Consider the following 26405-nt stretch of genomic DNA (forward strand, 5'->3'; position numbering starts at 1 on the left):
GATCTCATTATTTTTAGTGTTTAAATTATGCCTCAAAATTCCTCACCATGCCTCCTGCACTAGTATCTCGTTATAAGACCTTTCATGAGTTTGCACATTGTGCTATTGGCTCTTGGGCCTGAGTACCACAGGGAGGGCAGTGTGGAGAAGTCTATAGCACAAGGCCACCCTAGGAACACAGTCACTCTTGCATGGGTGGTACTTGCCTAACTCCCAAGGAGTCTTCCCTACACCAAGGTCTGTATGCTGCCAATAATCATCTATGATAAATTATATTCACTGCTAGCATAACTTAGCTATCAGAAATCAGCTCTGTGGTGTTCCCTGCTGTGATTGATGTTTGATAGATTTCAAAAAATCATAGTGATTTTGAAAATCTTATGACCCAGAGAATAAAAACATCCAGTTTGCAGTTTAGATTTTCTGTAGACTGTAGTGGAAGACCTTTGAATAGGCCATACCAATTATTCTTACACTGCCAGAAGCGCTTTACATTTCCTTTTTTAAATGAAATGTATTTTGTGTGAGCAATTTTAAACAAATAGTACTAATAGACAAATAAAATTTTAGATAAGAGCATTTAATTTGTAAACTTCTTTCTATCAAGTTCTTGTATAAGACTGCCCTTAGTACTGAAGGGATTTGAGATGGCTTACAAGGCCATTCTGAACCAGGAATAGTCACAATTGTATAAAGCTGTTAACCAGCTAGTTTCTATAGGTAAAGAAGGATGGGAAGAGGAACGAAAATAAGAATAAAGGGATTGTGGCAGGCAAAGTACAGAGATAAGAATAATCAGATATCAAAAGGTGAGTCAGAGGAACTTAATGAAGACCAGTTTCAATGTTGAGTGCTATAATTATCAAAGGGAAGGCCTTAATTTCAGTCCTTTTTTCCAGGAAAAGAAGACGTCTACTTGCTAAGTAAATCTTGCCAAAGACAGTTCTTGTTTATTTTTTAAATTCATTCCTATATGCCTTGAAAAAAATATCATATGACCATGCTTTCCTAGGGATTAGAACATTCACTTCCAAAAAAACTTGCCTGAGAAGTGTTGACAGGAAAAAACAAACCAGAGCACAAGAAGTGTTCCCCTGTCATGAGACACTGGTACTCTGGCATCAGGTCCCTGGGGGGTAGTCAGCCATGAACCCTGCGGGCTGAGGCTGGGACTCCTTTGTAATACAGGTGATTTGAATTTTGAGCTGATGGGTGAATATCATTTGTGGTCTTCCACACAGTATTTTGACTAGAATTGCTTCATGGTGTGTTTTAGTTCAGGCTGCTATAACAAAAACACAGACTGGATGGCTTAAACAGCAGTTTGTTTCTCACTGTTGGGGAGGCTGAGAAGGCCAAATTAAGGCACCAGAGCTCCAGGGTCTGGTGAGGATCCCTCTCCTGGCTTGTAGACAGGCAACTTCTGGCTCTGTCGTCACAAGGCCAAGAGAAATCATCTCTTATATCCTTTAAAAGAACACTTCCCATTCAGGAAGGCTCCACCCTCATGGTCTAATTTCCTTCCAAAGGCCTGGTATGCTAAAACCATCATATTGAAAATTAGGCTTAACCCTGAATTGCAGGGGAGAATTATGAGTGTTTAAGAGGAAGACCACAAAGGTAAAGAGCCCTCATATCATGGTATGTGCTGTCAACATGACATCACTCATGTTGTTAACCTGGATTACATGATGAGGTGGAGCTTGTCAGGTTTCTCCAACAGTTATTTGCCCATCCCCTTTCCATACAGTACTCTTTAGAAGGAAGCTCACATTTACTGGGCAGTTGTACTTCACCTTCTTGAGAGGAAAAAACAGGGTTGTTTTTTCCTAATCAGTGGGACATCCCAAGGTTGTGCAGGCCTTTATTGGATATCTAAAATTCCTGTTCCCCATTCACTAAAAACCTGTAGTGAAACCAACTAAAAATGTCCAAGTTTCCAGAATAACCCCTAGGGGTCAGTACCGCCCCATTGAGAACACTGATCTCAGATTTCCAATTCTGGTTTCTTTAAAGTGAAGCGTAAACTTAAAGCATTTTATGCTTTCTTCCTGATTTGTATGATTTTTACCTCTAACTTGGCAGCAATTTATATGATCTAGTTGCCTTTGAGTTCTGTAAAATGTTCAACTTTCTTTTTATGTGAACATGTTTTAAGGACTAGGGGTGTAGGTCAGTGGTAGAGTGCTTGCTTAGCATAGGTGGGGTCCTGGATTTGATCCCCAGCACTGCAAAGGAGGGGGAATCCTTAAGTTCATTTTTAATGTTTTATATAATACGTCATTAAATTATATACTTATTATTACAAAGGTAACTGGATTGAATATGTTCGTATGTATACAATTGACAACTCATCCACAAAGCAGAGATGCACAGATATCCCAGAGAGTGTAACCAGTTAGTCAGCTTAGCCTTTCAAGTCCTCAGTTCTTTACTGAGGAAATGATGAAGCAGATTAATCTAATAATTGGATAAGTGGAAATTAATTGATAGAATTCACATTATAAATGCATAGGTTTGAGTCTCACAATATCAGCAAAGATTATAGAAGTCCAGCACCCAGGACTGCTGAAGAAGCAGTGGAATAGGCACCTTCATAGACTTCATCCAAACTGTCTACACATTTCATTTCACAATAGTTTTCAAGAGTTTAAAGACTAAAATGTCCAGATCCTTTACTGGGTAATACTGTGATATTCTGGGAATTGTTTCCTAGAAAATAATCAGATTTCAATTTCTAAAATATATACAATGTGTTACTTGTGTTATTTTCATAGCAACAAAAAATTAGAAACAAAAGCCCCAAATGGGGAAATAGTTAACTTTTATAGTACCCATAATGATCAAATACCATCTATTATAACAATTTAAGCACTTTGTACTTGATTTGAACACTATTTAAAGCTCTATTTAAACACTTGTGCCTTCAAAGAACACTTAAAAATATAGAAAAATGCTCCTGAGACAGCAAATGAAAAAAAAAAATTGTACACAGTGGGACACACCCGTAATCCCAGCAACTCTGGAGGCAGAGGCAGGAGAATGGTGAGTTCAGAGCCAGCCTCAGCAACTTAGTGAGGCCTTGTCTCTAAGTAAAATATTTAAAAAGGACCGGGGATGTGGTTCAATGGTTAAGCACCCCTGGCTTCAATCCCTGATACCAAAAAGAAAAAAAGAAGTACTTGGAGGGAAATATACCAAGTTGTGATTTAAACACTTGTGCCTTCAAAGAACACATTTAAGAAAATGTAGCTAATGTTTATCAAGAACCCACATAGCATGACCATGTTACCAGGATTTTAAACAGTCTCCCCACTCCAAGGGTGACTGCTGAACCAGTAGCATCAGCATCAACTTGGAGCTGATTAAAAATCAAGAATTTAATTCTTCACCTCTGCCCTATTAGATCAGAAATCTGTATTTTTAAAAATAGTTTTTAGTTGTAGATGGACACAATACCTTTTTTATTCATTTATTTATTTATTTTATGTGGTGCTGAGGATTGAACCTAGGGCCTCATGTGTGCTAGGCAAGCACCCTATTACTGAGCTACAACCCCAGCCTAGAAATCCGTTTTTCATAGAATATTTAGGTGATTGATATGGACAAAAAAGTTTGAGAAGCACTGCTTTAAAGATGCCTAACACTAGCATCAGTGATAGTAAAATGTTTACCTCCAAAATTATGAATTATTTTGTCCCATTATTATATAGTGAAACACATTTGTGGTAGTGAATATAAGGGATGCGTATCTAATCCAAGGGTATAGGAAGCAGGGATTTTCTTTATTCTATTTAAACATAAAGCTCCCCATCTTTTGAGGGGTTAGAAACCAGATTTCAGTAAATACAGATTCTCTCCTGCTACTTTTCCCTGGGGGAAAATCCTAAATTCTTGAAGGATTGAGGAAGGTAAGCATCTAGTCTTTTATAGGTGAACCCTTCCACTGGTATATGCTGAAATGACAGAGTCAGGGAGCCCCCATGAAAAATAGGACCTGCCTTTGGAGTGAGGGGGACCTTTCAGGGGAAATAATACAGCCACGATAGCTCTCAGTTTTACGGGGTTAACAGCCATACCAGCAAATTAGGAGTTGAAATGTGCACCAGACTCCAAGGTTATAGGAATGATAAAATGCCAGGAGATGGAAGGCTGGGAGATAATGTGGTCAGCAGAAATGCCAACTCTGAAAATAATATTAGTGATACTATATACAATGGAATATTACTCAGTCATAAAGAAAAATGAAATGATGGCATTTGCCAGTAAATGGATGAAATTGGAAACTATCATGCTAAGTGAAATAAGCCAATCCCCAAAAGCCAAAGGCCAAATGTTCTCTCTGGTATGTGGATGCTAACTCACAATAGATGGTGGGAGGGAGGAGTGGAGGTTCACTGGATTGGACAGGGGGGAATGGAGGAAAGAGAGAGGGATGGGAATAAGAAAGACAGTAGAATGAATCGAACATAACTTTCTTATGTTCATATCTGAATACACTACTAATATAACTTCACATCCTGTTCAACCACAAGAATGGGAAGTTAAGGACTAGGGCGATAGCTCAGCTGGTAGAGTGCTTGCCTCGCAAGCACAAGGCCCTGAGTTTGATCCCCAGTACCGCAAAAAAAAAAAATGGGAAGTTATATTCCAGGTATGTTGATATGTTCAAATACATTCTATTGTCATGTAGAACTAAAAGAACAAATAAAAAAATATTTAAAGAAAACAATAATATTAAAGACCTTCTCAGATGAGAAGGCACTTCCAGGTGGTGAGGGCCAAACCCATGCGTAGACTATCACCAAAATAACTGTCACCAGTTACCTTTACCTTATTAGCTTGGTAAAATACACAGCCCTAGGTGGACTTAAGAGGGTAACAAGACAGGCGACGCATGAAGAAGCATGCTGAAGAGTGCAGGCGTCACTCAAGCCCCTCCTCTACACGTGATGGCATCAAGAGACAGTTCCTGCCTACCCAGGGTATATGACAGGAAAGCTACTTCCTTTTGTTCTTTGCTTGTCTCTGATTTCTATCCCCTGGTGCTGCCTCCCTTCGGGCTCGACACCGTCATTCACTGTTGCTGCTGACTACCTGTTACTGGCACCTGAGTTGCTGCTTCGCTCTATTTCCATGACACGTCAGCCACAGAGAAATCTTTGTGGGTAAGACTTCTCCACAACCCTTACTCCAGAACCATTGAATCGTTTTGCTGTTCATGGGAAACTGACTCTATGAGGTTTATCTACGGTTCTATCTCGCAGATATTTCTCATAGCCATTGCTTCTCAGAGGTCTTGCTGACTTCCAGGAGGTATACCCTGGAGGCCAAATACAAGTCCCCTTTCCTTTTTGATCCCCAGATACCTATATCTAAGAATTTTGTGGTTTATCTTGATATAAAAGTGAGAGAGAGGTAAGGCCTCTTCACAGGGACTCACTGTCCTGACTCCCCTCCCCACAAGTCAAAGAACATCAGGGTTCAGGATTTTGAAAGTCAAGAGCCCTTTTTCTATTGTAGCATCCCTGGGCCCATGGTCTAGCTGCCTGGTGGGGGTGGGGTCATTGGTTACAAAGAAATGAAGGGAGGTAAGTAATATTTAAAAATACCATGTCACATGAGTTATAGGATATAAAGATTTAATGGAGTATGCACAGCTTGATTAAGAGCACATAGACATATTAAATGTCCTTGTAGAACAAGAAGGCTGAAAATATGAGATGGATCCTATATCCAGAAAAATTTAAATCTTTGGAGGCAAACTGCACAAAATAGCTAGAAAGCAACAGAACACCTACAAGAGTAAGGTAGGTAAAGCACCCTATTTGGGTTTTAACCACCCTATTTGGGGGTTATTAGTGGAAAATTAGAGCCTTTGATGGAGTAATTTGAATCATTCACCTCTAAATCTGTGGTTCTTGAAACCGGATGTGCATCAGAATCACCTGGAGAGTTGGTCAGAACAAGTGTCTGGGCCTCACTCTGATTCAATACCTCTGGGGTGGGCTCCATGATTATCATTTCTAACGAGTTCCCTGGTGACGCTGATGCTGCTAGTTGTGGACCACACTTTGAGCATCACTGTGCTAAGTGTCAGCATTCTTCATGGTTTTGTGTGTCGGCAGAGCCTGAAGCTGTTGCAACAGGAAGTACAAAAGTCCCAAGTGGGTAACTAGGAGCAATATATGGGTACCCTAGTAAGAGGAAGGACTGGAGGAATTCGTTACTGATTCGCTTTGCTGTGGTGTGGCAGGGTCATTCTTCCTGGCGACCCGATCTCATTCAGTCAATGGATTCTAGGTTTGAAAAACAAAGTTCAGGTGTGGAAATTGGGCAAGTATTTGTGGTTTTTAAAAAGTGTTGGATCAATGGTACTCAGCTTTTTCATGATCCAACTTTGAGTTGTTTTGATTGCATAGATGAGCAATAGTACTCTTGTTGGCTGCCCATCTACTCTTCCTGGGGAGTGTATGTTTTATTAATCTTCTCCACAGTCCTCTCCAGATGAGCCTCTCCCTTCACTGACTGTCATCAGAACTTACTGCTCATTATGATAATTGCACCCACCTTGTTTCTGAAGGTTAAGTGCATGGCCTCTATTATTTTGGAACCTTTCATCCCCATTACTATCAAGTAGTTTAGTTCCATAACAGCATCTCCCAATACCAGCTCTAGAGAGTACAGAGCCATTGTTGAGTTCTCAACACCCTTATTGTTAGCACTCTTTTCTCTTTTTTTTTTTTTTTTTTTTTTTTCTTGAGGTGCTGGGGATGTTAGCACTCTTTATTTGGGTAGACTGAATGTCTTAGAAGTGTTCCTGTGGGATATAGTCAATTGACGGGTTTTCTGGCCATATGTAAGCCATATCCCTCTATCATGCTCACTTCTCAATATAATTGATTATATTAGATGTCAGGAAAACAATTACCTCTGGGCACAAGGGAAAAACAGTAATTGGGAGGAAGCATAGGGGGTTTCTGGGATGCTCACAGTGTGCTGTTTCTTGACCTGGGTAGGCTTTGTGAAAATCCAACAAGCTGTATGATTATTTGTGGGCCCTACTGTATGTCTGATAAACTTCAATTAAAAACAAACAAAAAAATAAACTACAGAAATGGGAAGATAGTGACAATAAGAACGCTTTGTAGGTTAGAACCAAAACAAAATATGTTCTCCCAGGTTGTTCATGTTGATTCCTCTTTACTGCAGAGTATGGTTGGCACTTCAAGAACACAGCTGCTCCTTAAAAGAATGTTTTTTAATTCAAGGGAGCAAGTAAGGTTGGCTTCCTTGAAACACACCTCCCTTTGTTTCCATGAAACTGTCCTCACCATTTTTGTTTTGTTTTGTGCTACCAGGGATTAAACCCAGGGTGGTAACCATTGAGTGGCATCCCCAGCCCTTTTTTATTTAGAGACAGGGTCTCATTTAAGCTGCTGAGACTGGCTTTGAACTCAAGATCTTCCTTCCTGAGCCACCATATCTGGCTTCTCATCTAGTTCTAATCCTACCTTCATATTCTTTCTGTCTCCATTTTCTCCTTTCCTTTAAATAGAGCTGAGAAAGACTGAGTGGAGAAGAAAAGGAGCTGACTCAGGGCAGAAGGTCAAGTTCCAAACCTTGACTCAAGCACTGAGTGGGCATTAGCATAGTGACACTCACTTTACTTCCTCTCAGGGTTCCTGTTGGACTCAAGGGGGCGAAAGAATGTGAACTATTTTGCACACTGTGCTGGAATGAAAGACATCCCCCCATATTCTGTCCTTTTCTTTCTACAGAAACTTTGGTAATGTCACCTATTTTCATGGCTTTAATTATCATCTCTTCAATAAAATTATTTAAGGAGATAAAAAGATTAAAACAGAGCAGACACAGAAATATAATTAAAGTACAGTTATATCTGACTTCAGTGTCAGTCTTCTTAGACTTTGGGAATAAGACTGGCAGCTTATTTCCCCACATGGAAAAAACTACGTTTCACTGTTTGCTATTTATGTTCTTCTGGTCTCATTTGTTTTCTCTCATCATTTGGGCATTCTTCTTTGTACTCTTGATTTTTCACTCTATCTAGACTGACTTCTTCCTTTCCATTTCTACCCTAAAGCGGCAGTTTTCAGACATCAGCGTATCAGAATCCACCGGGGAAAACATCGTGCTTAGTGAGAGAAGCCGGTCATAAAGGACTGCATACTGTAGGATTCCATTGCTGCGAAACGTCTAGAAGAGGCGAATCCTCAGAGGTAGAGAGAGATGAGTTGTTGCCTGGGGCTGGGATGACAGTGTGGGGAATGGGGAGTGACTGACAGTGGGAATGAGATTTCTTTTTGTGGTGATGAAAACATTTTAAGTTAGATCGTGGTGGTGTTTGCATAATTCTGTGGACATACTAAAACCCATTAACTGTACTCTCTGAACAAGAGACTTTTATATCCCAATAAAACAGGTAGGAAAAGAAGATGCTGCCCATGGAGGACTTGTAAAATGTGGATTTCTGGGCCTCATCCCCAGAGTTTCTGATTCAGTAGTTCTGATTCAATAAATATCTGACTCAGAGTTTCTGATTTATTAGAAATTTGCATTTCTAACCAATTCCTAAGTGCTGCTGCTGGTCCAGGACACTGTGAGAGCCATCACACTGGCCTAGTGCTGTCCAACAGAAGTAGAACATGAGTCACATGTGTAATTAAACATTTTTAGAAGTCACATAAATGAGTAAATTTTCATCACATGCCTTAATACAATATATCCAAAATATTTTCAATAGGCAATCAATAGAGTTTACTCATCAATGAGGCATTTTACATTCCTTTATTTGTATGATGTCCTTGGCACCTGGTGTGCCCAGCATTATCTTTACACCACATCTTAAGTGTTCGATGGCCACAGATGTCTACTGTAATGGACAGCTTGGCCCTGAAGTGCCCTCTTTTCTTCTTTTTGAAATGGACTGGTGTTAAGCCTCATCTGGATGAGGAGGATAACACCATTCCACACCTCGTGGGATCCTTGTAAAAATGCTTAGAACAGTTTCATCCAGATAATAAACAGTCAGAGTTACCTATTATTATTTCTCTAATAATAATCATCATGTGAAAGAAAAGAATGTCTGGCTCAGTCAATTTTGAACAAAATTAAAAAGCTTTTGAAATACTAGCTGCTTTTTAAAAATATTTTTAGTTGTAGATGGACACAATACCTTTATTTTGGTTATTTAGCTTTTTTATGTGGTGCTGGTGATCAAAACCCAGGTCCTCACATGTACTAATCAAGTGCTCTCCCACTGAGTGACAACCTCAGCCCCTATACTAGTTGTTAAAGTTCTAACCTAAATCACTGAAATGCAACAGTGGTAGATTTTAACCTGTTTGTATCAGATAGAATACTTCTGGCTGAAAGAAACAGAAAATTCAATTTAAACAGTTTTAAATAATGAGGAAATTAAAGTCTCATTTACCTGGGGTACAGAGGCAAAACACAGTTCAGTTTCAGTTAATATAACGCAAACAACAATGTCATCAAAGGGTCTCAGCCTCTTTCCGTGTCTTCACTCTGAACTCTGGTATTGGTTTCATCCTACAGCTGACACCCCTCTTAGTTTGGGGATGGCTGCTAGTAACAAGTAGGGCTAAATGCTTTTTGATTGATTTCTGGCAGGAGATAGGGGTATCTGGTATGCTAGTGGCATTCTATTTCTTGATCTGAATTTGCTTTGTGAAAATCCAAAATACTGCATAACAGTTACTTGTGCACTTTAGTGCTGGGGCTATAGCTCATTGGCAGAGCGCTTGCCTAGCACATTGTGAATACCGCATAAAATAAACAAATAAAATAAAGGCATTCTGTTTATCTACAACTACTAAAAATAAAAAAAAATGTAAAGGCAAACCTCTCACAATATTGATGGAAAAATAAACACTTCATATATGCTAGACTTCAATCAAAAACAAAAGTTTTTTTTTTTTTAAATCAAGGAGACGAGTAAGAAAAAAGTGAGTAAAACACTTTAGCATCAAGACGAAGTATATTCTCTCAGCAATATATAGTAGTTTTTATTTAAAATTCATATAATAAGAATCATTACTTTTAACTTGACATTATATTGAGGTTAATTCATGTTGATACATACTCCAATTAATTCATATCCCATGTTGTATACTGTTTTATTATATAAATAAGCCATCATTTATTCATTTTTCTGTTCCTAGGTGTTGAAGTTTTCCTATTTTTCTTTTTTTCAATATTTTTTAGTTGTACATGGACACAATGCCTTTATTTATTTTTATGTGCTGCCAAGGACCAAACCTAGTGCATCATCTGTGCAGGGAGCGTATTACCACTGAGTCACAGTCCAGTGCCTCACACAAACTAGGCAAGTGCTCCACCACTGAGCTACAGCCTCAGCCCCACAACTTTATTTTTAACAAATCAAAGTATATATCAAAGAAGTTAGTTTTCTTCTCCTTCTTAAAGAAATTATCCTTGACAGCATTCTTTAAGTGTACAAACATGTTGTGATAGGCTGAATAATGGTGCCCAAAGATATCTAGATCCTAATCTCTGGAACCTGTGAATTTTGCCTTATATGGATAAAGGATCATTGGTAATATAATTAATGATTGTGATATGGGGAGATAATCCTGGGGGATACTAATGCAAATCATAAGCAGCATCCTTGTAAGGAAGACTGGAGAACAATTTGACCCAGAAGAGGACAAGGTGATATGACAACAGCAGAGATGAGTGATGTGGCCACAAATCAAGGAACGCTGGCAGACACCAGAAGTTGGAAGAGGCAAGGAATGGATTCTCCCCATAGGCTGTGGAGAGGGTGGCTCTACTGACACCTTGATTTTGGCCCAGCAAAACTGGAACTCTAGGCTTCTAGTCATTTCTAGCTGCAATAGAATAAATATGTAGAGTTTTCAGCCATGAAGTACATGGCAATTTATTATGGTAGTCATAAGAAACAAATACATTTTCCCTCATTTTTTTCCCCTTCAAAGATGACATCATGCCTTTTCCACACTTAGTAATTTATCAATTACATCTTCACAGGTCAATATTTATAGGTGTTATTCTTTTAAGAAAATATATTCCAGGGTAAAGATGTTTCAAAATTCACTTATTCATTCCCCTATTGATGGACATTCTAGATGTTTCCAATTTTTTGTTGTCAACAGTGCTACATTAAACATCCTTATATTATGTGTTTCACATGCTGGGATTTTTTATGGGGACAGGAGAATACACTCTTTGGAAGATCTATGAGTAAGTGCATTTTTAATTGTCATAGATGTCAACAGATTACTTTCCAAGAAAAGTGTGAAAATTCACTCCCCCATTTGATTTGGGTTTTCTCCCAGGGTGTCAGGGGTGGGCTCTGAGGGCCCCAGAGCCGCACCGTGGCCTGATCTCTAAGATGGTGCCTGGCAGCTTGCCAGACTTAGCTGCACTCGTAAACAAGTTTTAGGAAGTAACTCTGATTGGCTGCTGTATATGAGGCGATCCTGGTATCCAGCCTATCGTTCCTTGATAGGCTGACTTTCCTGGTAGTCTACTCTCTGATAGGCTGATGTTCTCAATATAAGTCAGAGACTTGTGGAATAAAGCGGCTTTTTGGTTCCTGTGATCAAGAGCGTACGTGTTGTGATTGTCCCCGCGGGCGGTGGGCGATCATAAGTGGTGCCGAAACCCGGGAATGAAAACTTTACAAGGATAAGTAAGAAAACAAGGTAAGATATTCTAAAATTTTAACAAGTTAAACCAGTTATAAAAAGGTCAAAAATAAACAAGTGAAAGGCAGCCTTGACGTTCGCAGTACGCGACTATCTGGACTAAGTGGAAAGCGGTCCAGAAAGGAAAGTAAAACAGTGGACTAAGCGGAAGGCGGTCCAAAAAGGAAAGTAAAACAGTGGACTAAGCGGAAGGCGGTCCAAAAAGGAAAGTAAAACAGTGGACTAAGCGGAAGGCGGTCCAAAAAGGAAAGTAAAACAGTGGACTAAGCGGAAAGCGGTCCAAAAACAGTGAACTAAGCGAAAGGCGGTTCAAGGACCAGATAAGCACGCAGAACGCGGCTTACATTGTACAAGATGGGGTCTGAAATATCAAAAGTTCGTATGCAACGACCCTTACGGGAACTGCTTAAGGCCAATGGTACACCTTTAAAAACCAAAACTGCTAGAACATTCTTAGATACAATAGAGAAGGTAGCTCCTTGGTTTTTAGATGAAGGATTATTAAACATTCCGCAGTGGGAACATCTTGGAGAGGATCTTCATAAACAGGATCTAATAGCAACAGAAAAGAACTCTTAAAGAGAACAAAGTGAGGAAGGATTAAGTGGTAGTAACCTAGAAAACAATTACTCAGAAAATTTAAGAACAAGGGGAAAAGGAGAGCTAAATCTAATACAAAGAACACCCAAAGAAATAACTAAGTGGTAGTGAAAATTTAAGAACTAGGGGAAAAAGTAGTAGAAAGCTAAACCTAATATAAAGAGCTTCAAAATTTGTAGAACCTGCCCGTATTTGAGGACCAAAATAGAGATACCATCAACCATTAGAAAAACTTTAAAGAGGCAGTTAAGACTGATTGGAAACAGGTATGCAGAGCAGTGTTATCTGGAGGACAATGTCTAATTGGAGAACTCGGTGGCAAGAAATAGCTTTTGAAACTGCTTGCAAAAACGTAGTAGCAAGGTTTCCTGGTAGAAATGTTGATATGCTAATAGAAGGCTAATATGATACTCAAAATCAATATGATCCTGGAGTGTATGTACAGATACACAGCAGCAAAGAGACAATGCCCTAACAAAAGATAAGAGATAACTATAGTAAAATCTGTTACACCTTATGCCCCAGGTCTTTGTCCAAAGTATAGAAAAGGAAAACATTGGGTTAACGAGTGCAAATTACTGATGTTGAGGGCAAGATGTTATCAAATCATTTAAGAAACAAGGCACAGGGCTCTTCAACTGAAGGCTCACAAAATGGAAGCAGCTGTCATAACCCTTGTAGAGTTTAAGGAGTAACAGATCTTTTTGCTGATAGTGATTGCATCACAAGGGCAATTCCCAAATTGGAATTGGTTGGACCCATAGCCCCTCATAAGCTGATTTAGCCACATAGTAAACAAACCAGCCCAACCATTAGTGGCATGTCCTAGTAAGGAGTATAATAGAGTAGCCCCAGTCCCCACAAATATTGGGAGATAATTATTTCACAATTTTCTGCATCCAAACCTGAATTGATTACTAACCAGGATTAAGGGTTAAAATGCCCTAGGCATCAAGTTTCTGCTGGAACATTTTCTCCCCTTTCAGATCCAAATCTCAGTCAAGGCTTACATTGAAATGTAAATAGAGAAAGCCTGAAGGCTCAGTAGGAGACCGGTCTCAAACCCAAGAAAAAAAAAAAAAAAAAGAGCAAAAGTCTTACCTGAACTCCAGCAAAAGTAAACTTTATGGTGCTTTACTAAAGTAATTAACGGCCCTAACATTTTCCCAGGACTCTTGTTTTTTCTGAATTCTACATATTTTTTGAGCTCATGACTTTTTTGATCAGTTCTATTTTTTTTATTCAACTAGAGTTTTTGAACATCTGTTACATTGCAATGGAGATTCACCTATAAAGTTTCAAGGCCTTTGATTTTGTGTTATGTGTATGTCGTGTTGTCTGATGTCATGTTTTGTCTGTATCAAAACTGAGCGCTCCTAAAATTAAAATTTAAAAATGGATCCAAATACTTTTAATTCACGTGATTTAAAAAGGTTCAATTTAAATTGGGTAAACTAATAGAAGTAAAATGTCTTGAAAATAACTTGCAGGTCTCTAGGTGGTCAAACTAATATAATTTTGATGTTTATAAAATGTCTAACATCAATTTTTCTAGGACTTTCCTCCAACAAGAAAAAGCTGGCAAATACTGTTCAGGACACTTGTCTAATATCTTGGTTTTTTTTTAAGAAAATAAGTGAATTAGAATTGACATGCATGGGATTAATCAAATGTGTTTGTACAGAAAATTGTTTTGTGTCATCACTAAACTAAAAACAAGGTTACTAAGAGTTATGTCCTAACAGGTACAATTCTATACACAAAGGGTTCTAAAAGTTTCAACTGTGTTTCAATTAGAGTACTATAAATAACAAAATATTTAATCTTGTTAAAATAGAGTAATTTATCTAAATTCAGAAATTTCATAAGAGTTGTTTCAGAATGTGAACAAAAAGGGGTCAACAAATAGGAAAGAGAAAATAAAAGGTTCTGGGTATGGAAATATATTTAATAAAAGGGAAAAGGAAATGTTTATGGGTAAGAAAGTGCTTGTGTGATGAAATAAATGAGGGTCTAAGTAAGTGCTAAGAAAGTCTATGTAAGTAAAGGGCAAGTTTCAACAAGTTTGCATGTAACTAAGTTGGTTGTATGTATGTGAAACATTTAAAGCTATTTAAGGTTTTTCCTAAGGTGAAATACTAATGTTCTAATATAAACCAAAGTTTAATCTATATGGTAAAATGACATGGTAAAATAACAAGGATTTCTTAGAAACACTAATTTACTCTTAACTTTGTGTCTATTAAGTTTTATTCTTTAGAACAATTAGTCTTAAAAATAGGGGTTTATACAATTATGGTTAAGCAACTGTTAGAGTATTGTACTACGTTATAGAGTCTAAATTTTTCTTTAAAAACTAAATTTGGTAAGAACCAATTTCTCACTAAATTTGAAATAACTCTAACCACAGGTATACCTTATAACCCACAAGGACTCTTTATAAACAAAAAGGGGGAATAGGGGAGACCTTCAGTTCCCCTAAAGATAAACTTTCTCTTTGCCTCTTTAATTTAAAATTTTTTAACTCTGGATAATGAGGGTCGCTCTGCCACTGAGAGACATGGCAATCATAAACAACATGATAGAGTGACAGTAAAATGGAATGATGTTCTTACAGGACAATGGAATGGCCCGGACCCGGTGCTTTACTGGAGCCGCAGCTCGGTTTGTGTGTTTCCACAGGACAAAACATCGCCTATCTGGGTTCCTGAGCGACTAACTCGCCCAGTGCCAATGCTACCAACAAGTAACTCAGACCAACAAAATGAAGATGCTGAACATACTCCTGATGACCATGATGCTCGTAGCCTTTCCCCCCTTGAACTAACTTACAACCTCTTTTCAGTCTATTAGGAGGAACAGTTCAATTATGTACCTTTCCACCTACCCCAGTTTGTGTGTTTCCCCCTTTTATGTTTCTGAACTAACGAAACAACCGCTTCTCTCAATTGTACTTCAGATTTATGCTATCTCTCTCAATGTTGGAATGCTTCTAGGTTCCTGCTGGCAGTCTTAATGCGTATTCCTACCTTCCTACCAGTCCCAGTCTGTGTTACAGATACAGAACTGCCAGTGCTATTATCAAGAAACAGAAGAGATTTTGGCATCACAGCAGCTGTGATCACTGCCATTGCAGCCTCTGCAGCAGCAGCATTGACACAACCATACAGACAGCAACAACAATCACTTGGCCAAAAATACAGCTGCAGCCTTACAGACTAAAGAGACCCTAAACCAACATCTAACAGCAGGCATACTCCTTGTAAATCAAAGAGTGGACTTACTACAAGAACAAGTGGATATCTTGCAAGAACTTTTGGGACTGGGATGTGTTTATCCTTTAAGAGCAGTGTGTGTCACCCCTATTGCTTATAATAACCTTAGCTCTGCGGCTATGTTATCTAAAAATCTCTCTGTCTACCTTACTGGCAATTGGTCATCTACGTTTGATAATTTAACCAGTCAGCTACGAGCTGAAATACTCAGAGTCAATGCCACCAGGGTTCAAGTTGCATCGGTATCCGAGATGTTCTCTTTGTTATCTAAAGCCCTGGGATTGACAAAACAGTGGGCTGGAACAGTAGCTGTTCTGATTATTATCTGCTTAGGGATAGCCTATGTTATACGCAGCCAAGTCAGAGCTCGCCAAGATGCCCGATGTCATCAATGGGCTATAATACAGACTTTGACAGCCATTGAGACAGGCACATCCCCCCAAGTGTGGCTAAGCATGCTGGAACAGTAGTCAAAGACGGGCAAGATCCGTGGAAATGCATACCAACCTAAGACAGGGTTCTGACACCTGGAGGTCAGAATTCCAATGACGGGTAAGGATGTAATTTGCCATGGACAACCTAAGACAGGCATGGTCCCAAGTCATCTTTTCTTTATTTAAAGAATAAGGGGGAGATGTCAGGGGCGGGCTCTGAGGGCCCCAGAGCCGCACCGTGGCCTGATCTCTAAGATGGTGCCTGGCAGCTTGCCAGACTTAGCTGCACTCGTAAACAAGTTTTAGGAAGTAACTCTGATTGGCTGCTGTATATGAGGCGATCCTGGTATCTGCCTGGAGACTGTTCCTTGATAGGCTGACTTTCCTGGTAGTCTACTCTCTGATAGGCTGATGTTCTCAATATAAGTCGGAGACTTGTGGAATAAAGCAGCTTTTTGGTTCCTGTGATCAAGAGCGTACGTGTTGTGATTGTCCCCGCGGGCGGTGGGCGATCATACCAGGGCAAGTGAAGCTGTCATAGTTTTTGACAATTTGTATTTTCTATTTTATGTAAGGCTCGTTTGGTTCCTTGACCATTTTTTTCTTTTGGATTATTTGCCTTAATCTTTTTTTCTGTCAAAGGTTTTAGAAAGACTTCTCTAGTTTTTCAGTTAGCCTTTGATTTTACTTTCCATCAAACTGGAATAGAATTTCTCCTTCCTATTCCCTTCTAAACAAACCTGAGACTCCAAAATACCTCCCCCACCCTCTTAGCCGACATTGATTTTTCTGTGTAGCCCACATATCTTTTCCATTAGAATATGGGATATTTGTTAAAAATACAGACTTCCATGGCACCCTGAAATGAGAATCTCTGGCAGTAGGCATCATCATGCCCAGTCATTCTTTCACACACTTCATAAATGATTTTTTCTCAGTCTGAAATTACTTTGCTCTATCTTATCCATATGATTCTCACAGGGACTTGAAACCAGAGCAATCCAACAGAACTTACTGCAATGAGAGAAATGTTCTATACACGCATTGTTGAACACAGTAGCGACTGTGGCTACTGAGTACATGAAATGTTTGAGGAACTGGATTTTTAATTCAATTTTAAATAGCCACATGTGGACAGAGGCTAACATATGGAACAGTGAAGTTCAGACTGTTAGTTCCTTTAGTACAAAAACTGCATCTTCAATCTATTTCCTCTGTGCCTAGATCAAAGTAACCCAGTAAATGAAAACTGAAATAGGAAATAAGTATAGGCTATTTCCATTTTTTAGATTCTTGGTATATTAAAAAAATGAAGAAATGCCCAAACAGGATTAGACATTGTGACACACTTTAATGTTTATTGTACATTTACAAAGCAGCTTTATTGTCCTTAAGTACAGAATTAAAATATTAGATCACAGATTGGTATATGATGATAATGTATAAGAATGGTCATCACATTCAATTAACTTTCTGCCATCAGCTTGCCAAATATAAAAGATGTATTAAGACAACAATGAATTCTGCCATTAGCTCTTCCATGTGCCTTCAGTTATGTGTATGTGGAAACACACAAGCAAATACAATCAGGTCATTAATATGTGAGGTAGAAAGGAGGGTAAGACAAAGAATATAATTTAGCTCACACAGAAGGCTAATTCTTCAAATTCAGGCCCACCTGAATTTGAAGTAGAGAATATTGAAAGAGTTATGAGAAAATTATTTGATTGAAGAACTTGAGACTTTAACTTTCCTACTTAAGCTTGTCAACCTGTATTTCACCTACCCATGTCCCTCCAAAGGGGGAAAAATCAAAGTTAGAGAATGACATTCTTCAGAGGTGCAACAAAATTAACAATCCTTTGAAAGTAATTCATTGTTCTCTTATTTAATCTCTTATAAACCCTGGAGAACTCATAAGACACATTCTTGTCAGCATGGAAGAGTGTTTAACTCCTTCCTGAAGTGAGGGTGAAGAACTAGGCATAAGAGTGTTGTAGGCATATTTATCGTTGATTTCCCAGTGTTTTGTATAATTTGAGATGACTAGTGCTATTACATAATTTAAAAATTATAGATAGGTCAGAGCAAGGGATATCCAAATTTGAACAGAAAATTCAGGACAGGGAACAAATTAGAGTGCAGATATGTAGGCACAGGTTCCTACCCAGGAGCTAAAGTTGAGCTCAGAGCTTTGTGGCAGCCGAGGTGAAAAGGGAAACACATTCAGTTACACAATTCACTTGTCTGTAAAGACTATACATCAGGTACTCAAGGACAACCAGGCATTTCATAATACTTGGCTCTGAAAAAAAAATCACCTTGTGCCGTTTCTGATAGGCAGTCTAAAGTGATAAAGTGCACAGTAACAGCTTTACAGGAAAGGTACTAGTGGGTTTTGTGAAACTGTTCCTCCTACAATTCCTTAATATATGCAGAAGACGCAAGGCTCAAGTCAACAGAACATATTGGCCCGGAATGAGAAGGTTTCTGTATATGTGAACTCAGGACAATATGGTTAGGTATGCAGTTTTCTGATGGACTGGTTCCTATTGTGTGGCTGAAGGCAGATACATATTGTTCAGAATTCAGTAATGAGATTAGCAGATGGTAGGGAGTTGACTGCCTTTTGTGAAGAGTTGAGTCACCTCATTAAGACAGTCCTCTTACTAGGAACATTCAGTAGTAGATAGAGGGAGCCCCTCCTCCCCCAGGCGATCTAGGATTTTCCTTAAAAATCAACTCTTTGCAAATAAGAATTAAGCAAATGTTGAAGATCATTAAGTTCTAATCAATAGAGCAGTAAGTCTGCAAACTCACGTTTTTTCTTTTTTCTTTTTTTAAGTTCACATAAGTTACCAATATTTAGAGATTGAGTGATTTCAAGTCTGGCAACACTGGATGCTGCTGCTTTTTTTAATTGTGAAAGGACACAATACCTTTATTTTATTTATTTTTATGTGGTGCTGAGGATCAAACCCAGTGCCTCACACATGCTAATCAAGTGTTCTACCATGAGCTACGACTGCAATCCCTGGATGCTTCTATTATATGACATAGCAACAATCTGCTAGGCTGAGTACAGAGCCCTTGCCCACTTGCCTGGCTGCAGGACATTCAAATGCCCTATTGGAGAGTGATGAGGATGAGCACTAAAATGTTTTCAAAGAAGAAATTTTTAGTATCTCATTCTGAATATAGAAAACTCTTGAATAATGCTGTCATGAAATGTATGACCTTTAGCAAAACAACTGCCAGTACATTTACCTGAAGAATTACTTGCAAAACATACCCTTAAGTAAAGAAATTAACCTGGTGTTTAGTTTCTGGATCTGAGTCAATTAAATCTGAGGACATGGACTGAAATAGTAATCTTAGTTTTGGAACAAGACTTGATCCATTCTTTCTGATAAATAATAAGCAATAAGATCAACTATAAAGTTCATTATAATAAACTATCACCAGCATATAGGTAGATAATGAACTTTCTTATCTCCAAAACATGTGTACAAATAACCCCAAAGTGGTTTCAAATTACTTAGACATAAGTAAAAAACTAGAAGTGCCACAATTTAGCTAGCTATTTTATGCTATTTGAAATGCTTTTCATAAAAAAAATTTTTTTTTTTTTGTAGTTGTAGATGGGACAGCAAGCCTTTATTTTACTTGTTTATTTTTATGTGGTGCTGAGGATCTAATCCAGTGTCTCACACGTGCTAGACAAATGCTCTGCCACTAAGCTACAGCCCCAGCCCTGAAATACTTTCTTATCTGTCTGGCCAACAATTCAGTTAATCTGGACTTTCAAGGTCACGCAATAGTCTTGGTTTTATAGGAACTGAGATTCTATATTTAACTCATTCATTTTAACCTCAAACTAGTTCTTATTCAGAATAAAAACATTAGAAATCATTCAAAGTTGTACATATCCTTTTAAAACAAGGTTTATTTTTTCTAATTATAAAAGGTATAATTTAGAAAATAAGAAAAATTTAGATTATATTTCCAACTGTTTAGTTTGAAAAATTTCAAACCAATTGTTACAGTTTGGATCTTAAATGTCCCCCAAAAGCCCAAGTACTAAATAAAGTTTTGATTCCCAGGGTGACACTACTGGTAGGTGTAGAACCCTTTGGAGGGGGTGCTGAGTGGAGAGTCCTTAGGTCACTGAGAGTATACCTTCGAAGGGCATTTGGGACCCTGGTTCCTTCCTTGTTCTCTTTTTGTTTCCTGGTCATGAGGTGAGCAGTTTAGCTACACCACATACTCCTGTCATATATACTGCCTCACCCTAGGCCCAAACAATAAGGCCTTTTGATCATGGATTGAAACTTCTAAGACTGTGAGCCAAAATAAATATTTTCTCTTTCTAAGATGATAACCTCAGATATTTTGTTATAGCAATGGAAAGCTGAGTGATATAAAAACAGAACACAGATAAGCAGAGCAATCTACTCAGTTGTAAACACTGAGACAACAGATTTATGTAGAGCTTCTTAACAAAGCCAAAAGGGAAAAACAACATGTTATATAATTCATATTGCCTATGAAAAGGAAACACACCGGTTACTCAAGAATAGTCAAATATTTCATGACTCTATTTAGAGAAAATTCTCTTGTGTTCACAGAAAGACCACAGAGTGATATCATATACTACAATCCTACAGTAAATACATTGGTAAATTCTGTGAGCTGATTTCTAGAATCCCTCAGGTAAGCAGAGTGCACATGGTCTGAAGGTAGCAGTCTGGAGGTTAAGAGACTAGATTCTAGCATCCAACTATCTGGATTTGAATCTGGCTCTATCACTTATTAATTATGCAATAACTTTGAGTGACTATTTAGCTTTTCTTTTTTTTTTGATTGGTTCTGGTGCTGGGGATCGAACCCAGGGCCTCATGTATGTTGAGCAAGTGATCTCCCACTGAGCCACATCCTAAGCCCTTGATTTATAAAATACAGTGATAAACAGTACCAATTACTTCACAGGGCTGTTCTGAAGCTTAAGTGAGTGAATGCCCATAGCACACTTAAACTCAGGTAACAGGTACAGCAACGATGTACCTGGCACATACTAAGCACTGTTATTATTGAAGTAAATGCCAGTCAGAGGATGGGCACTTAAATCAACTAAGGACGTGAGGAAAGGCATTCTGGAGAGAGGACACCTGTGCTGGATCTAATTTCAGTCTACTACTTAACAGTTTTGACACTGGCCAAATAATTTAAATTTTGCTCTCCATTTGCTAATAGTGAGATGTCAACGGCTGATACAATAAGCTAATGTGTAAGAAATTAAGTGTGATGATATGTAAGGATTAGATAAGCAAAAGTACCAAAACATGGCATTTATAACATTGAATATGCTTCCTCTTGGATCTTATGAAATAATAAATAAATTACTCTTGCATTCAACTTCATTTGTGGCCATTTTTTCAATTAAAAAATTTAAGTTTAGAAACAAGTTGTATGTAAACATTCATTCAGGTTACAACCAAATACTTGAAAGTAATGTTAAGTGACATCACTGGCTCAGCACAACTCTCCTGGCCTTTTTCATCCTCACACTTTCGTACGTTCTTGTCCATTTTTGAGGTGTCCTGTGTGCACCTGACAGTGTAGGAAAGTATGATATCCTGACTTCACTAGGCAGAACAGAATGGTCCCTCTGAATCACTTTAAACAACGCTCACTTCACCTCATAGTCTATTACAGTACTGGGTATACTGCATTATATTTATATTTATACCTTGATTTTTTAAGAAAAAGAACTTATGGCAACTACTACACATATGTGTTTATCTCTGCGAAATATGAGTTTCTGGAAGTGAGTTTCTGGAGTAACTGTGTCATCATCATAGAATCTGGACAGAAGTTGGCTTGTCAATATATTGACTTTTCCCAAAGTTTTCTGAAATGATCTGAGTGGGATTTGAAGTGTGCTGTTATAAGTAATAAATTAATGGAAAGTTGGGGGAGATTATATCTTCTCCCTGATTCATATCATCACTGCCTAGGGATTAATTGAACAATTATAGGTTAATGTCCTTCATATCTGGTTTATTTTCCTAATTCATAGATCTGTGGACTTTTGACTATTTATTGGACATTTCCCTCTAAATGTGGAGGCTGCCTCCTCAGGTCACATTTACATTACCATAGTTCATGGTGGGCCTAATAAATTGTTCCCTTCTTTTCTAGATTAATGAGAATGAAACAGGAAACCAACTACCATCTTTATTACTGTTAGTTTCCTATTGTTGTAACACATGACTACAAATTTAGTGGTTTAAAACCATACCTTACAGTTCCATAGGTTAGAAGTCCTAAAATCAAAGTGTTGACAGAACTGTATTCCTTCTGGGAGTTCTAGGGAAGAATACATTTCCTTGCCTTTTCAGTTTCTAGGGGATGTCTGCATCCCCAACCCCCTGCACTTGGGAATCAAAACCAGGTCCTTAACACATATATGAGGCAAGCACTCTACCACTGAGCTACACTCCCAGCCCTCCTTGGATCTATCTTGGAGGTCAACAGTGAAGCATTTTCAAATCTGTTTCTCTGACCTCTGCTTCCATCTCCTTCTCCGACATTTCTGCCTCTAGCCCAGCCATCCATTTAGCATAATCTCCATGCCTTTGAAAAGACTTTTTGCCATGCAATGTGACATATTCACAGGTTCTGGGGATTAGGGTGCAGTCATCATTGTTGGTCCATTTTTCTATATAACTGACAAAGCTGGTATTTGATATTACCTGCGGACAGAGAGTTTCCTAATGTTATACTCTGGAATTAAACAGGCTTACTTGCTTTGTATCCCTGGTCTAGAAACCTTTACCACCACTCTCCCCCTGCTTCTGCAGAAGGGAGGAGGGGAGAACACCAGGATAGTTTCCTGAAGGCAACTCTTTTTTAAGAGAGAGGGCAGTGTCTCCTTTTAAGTTGATCAACAGGAAATCACTCTTCCAGGGAGGAGTGAGTTGGGGATCTGAGCACTGAGAAGTCTATACTAATGGATGCCACTCCCTGTGGAAGAAGATACTGCTAGTGAAGAAAAAATGTTTCCAAAAGATACATATCCACATCTGAACCCATCATCCTACCCCACACGTCACTGAAACTACCTAGTATCTTAGACACCTGTGGATAACACACACTCATTTTTCTTCCCGTTTTGCTAAATATTACCACCAGCGCCTACACTAGAAATTACTCATTTATCCTGTACCCAGTGCTGGCAATTGTAACATTGCTAATCCCTTAGTTAAGGTTCTCAACACTTGTCTGAAAGACTGCAATGGCCTCAAACTGAGTCTCCCTGGCCCAAGACTTGCTCTTTCCGTCCACTTTCACTTCCTGACGCTTCCTTTACTCACGACGCTTCCTTTCCCTGGGAATTAAGTCCTTCCTAATTAGTCTTCCCAGATCCCTGCGCTTGGGCCCCCAGCTTGCCTAGGAGGAAGTGACTTCCAAGGGGAGCTGACTCTCCAATATCAGCCAGGCCCAGACCTGTTTTGCTTCCAAACTGCTGTGACTCCAGAGTCTATACTCCCCACTGCTTTTGTGCTATCACCTTCTCACGAGAAAGGTATTTTAAAATCCAATGGGCTTCACCATTGACATAGTATCTTTGCACACGCTATTTCGTTTTAGCCTCAAAACTTTCTGGTGTGGGCAGGACGGATATTATTAGTCCCACTTACAGAATGAGGAAACTGAGGCGTGGCAATTCAAGGTTCGGTCCATCACATCCTGCTGCTAAATTAACGAATGCCACTCAGCCCCTTCGGATCCCACTCCTTGAAGAACCTTCCTGCATCTCGAAGCACTTGCCGATCCGGTCCGCGCGGGTCTGGACGAGGTCACAGCTCTCTCCGCAGGTGCCCTGGACCTTCCCATCCGCAGTGACGCGCATCGGTGACGCTATACAGTGACGTGTGGTGACGTGACTTACCCGGAGCCAGGTGCCCGCAGGGCGGCCACACCCTGGGGGACCCTGCTTAGCAGGGGGAGCGGGTCTGGGCGGCTGGGGAAAGCCGCAGAACCCGCCCTGGGCCACTCGCGGCCCTAACCCCGGCGGCCAGCCCACCCGCCGACAGTCGGTTGCTAAGTGACGCCAGCGCGCATAGGCGCGTGCGCGGCCACGGCGGTGTGCGTGAGATCGGACGCGCGCCGCGGCGGCGGCGGCGGCGAGGACGGCAGCGAGGACGGCAGCGACGGCAGCGACCTAGGGGGCGGTGGCTGCGAGGCGGGTGCGCAGCCAGCGGAAGAGGCGTCTGTGCCGGCGGCTAGGTCGCAGAGGAACATCGTTGGGGTGAGTAGCCGGGACCTCGCAGGGGAGGTGGGGCCTGGCCGCACCTGCTGCGCGGGCCCGGGGCGCGAGTACGCGCGCCCCCACCGTACCCGCGCGCGCCGCTCCCCGCCCTCTGCCGCTTTTTCCGGGGGCGGGGAAGGAGCGCGGACGGGGGCTGACGAGGGTCAATTCCGGGGCCCCGGCGCCTGGGAAGCGGTAGCGGGCGGCCAGGGGAGGCTCCTAATCCTGTAATGTGTAGTGGGGAGTAGGTGTCTACCGTTTCGAGGTGGCTCTGCCTGGCTTTCCAAACAGGAGTTCGAATTAGAAGCCCAGGTTCCCCAGCAGCCCCGCATCCTGCCTGAGGAGCGGTTGCGTGATACCTACAGGAGGCCAAACCGGAGGCCCCCAGGGTTGGGGGTGGGAAAGTCCGGGACTGCTGGGGCCTTCATCGCCCTGCCCTGTCTCATCTCCGAGTGGGAGCCGGTTGTTATGGAGAGAGTTGTGAATCAGTGCCTGCGTGAGCGTCAGACACACCCACGACCTGGGGAAGGCGACCTGTCAGTGTAGATACCGGCGGTCAACCTGTTGCCTGCACTTTTCCAGCCTCACGTGTATGTCCACGTGCTTCTTTGGCATTTTATCACAGTGTTGCTACAGATTTCGAGGCCAAGGGGCTGAAACACGTCCTCAGTTGTTACTTCCTCCCCATTGACTCAAATCTGCTGTTACATGTCCCAGAACCATGCTGTGCTTTTGTCATCATTAAGGCCAAGAAACTGTGGAAGCATTATTGTTATTTTTCCTAAAAGAAGTATAGCCTTGGCATTTACCAGGCAGAAAACAGAGATTGTGTTCAACGTGTAGGCATGATTGGAGAAGCTAGAGTGTAGCGGTGCCCCGGCTCATCAGACTAGTGCTATCTTCTCAGTGGGCCTGATTCCATCGGAGGTAGTTGTGTGTTGCTTACAGTTACCATTCTTGGGAGGAGGGAGTATTGGAGATAGGAAAGAATCAGTTTTTTTTTTTTTTTTCCCATGTAACTAAGGCATTGCCTAGAATCTGTGAAAAGATAGACTACTGAAATTTAATCAAGATTTGTACAAGAGCATTGAGGATTATAACGTAAAAGTTTTCAACTAGTTCTAAAATTCTGCAATTCAGTTTCAATAGAGGATCTGTAAAGTATGTTACCCAAGATTCTTATGTCTTGGAACCAGTAAACCTTGTTTGGTAATGCTTAAAGTACTCAGAATTAAAACTCTTCCTCTCTGAACTCGAATACCTGTTAGAACAGGAATTGTCCATATAACCTTGCCATATCTCCAGCACCTAGACAAGTGCTTGCCACAGAGTAGGCACAGAATACATATTCATTATGGATCACTCTCTGCATAAGTGGTGTATCTGTACAGAAAACATTTTGTGCCATCCTTTGTGTTCTTAATACATTAATACATGTCCTTTCTGTCAAGTGTTATGCTAGCTATCAGAGGAAGATTGTGGGGTTGCAAATGACATGGAAGACCTGGCTCTTTTCCTTCAAGGGCAAACAGTCTAGCTAATAAAAGAAAGCAGGTATATAAAAAACAATTATGAAACCAAATGAGGTGGTATGTAAACAGTTATGTGAGGACTATAAGTACTGTAGAGATTTAGAAAATCATGTGGTCTGATTTACAGAACTCTTTGGAAGAGGTAAGACTTGAGCTGGTCTTTGTTATTTATTTATTTATTTACTTATTTATTTATTTTGGTACTGGGGATTGAATCCAGGGGTACTTAACCACTAAGGCACATCCCCAGTCCTCCTTTGCATTTTCAGTCTTGAGATAGGGTCTCCCTTAGTTGCCTCTGGCATCACTGAGTTGCTGAGACTGTCCTGGAACTTGCAGTCCTCCTGCCTCAGCCTTCCGAGTCACTGGGATTACAGGCGTACACCACCATACCTAGCTTGAGCTGATCTTTGAAAAAAGTGTAAAAATTTGAATTAGAAGAGATCCTAAATGTGCTGAGAAATTGAGGTGAATTTGGTTATTGGCAGGATATATTGAGGAGACTTATATGA

At 40.0% G+C, this 26405-nt stretch overlaps 1 protein-coding gene across 1 annotated transcript in view; it reads left to right on the forward strand.

Moving 5' to 3' along the window:
• The first annotated feature begins 24094 nt into the window (after window positions 1–24094).
• Btbd9 (BTB domain containing 9) overlaps window positions 24095–26405 on the forward strand; it is a 387287-nt gene continuing 384976 nt past the window's right edge. Inside the window, exon 1 of the mRNA XM_047557540.1 lies at window positions 24095–24361. The gene's annotated coding sequence lies outside the window, so the exon portion shown is untranslated. The remainder of the gene's footprint in view (window positions 24362–26405) is intronic.

Source organism: Sciurus carolinensis, chromosome 7 (genome assembly GCF_902686445.1).
Source record: "Sciurus carolinensis chromosome 7, mSciCar1.2, whole genome shotgun sequence".
NCBI lineage: Eukaryota > Metazoa > Chordata > Mammalia > Rodentia > Sciuridae > Sciurus > Sciurus carolinensis.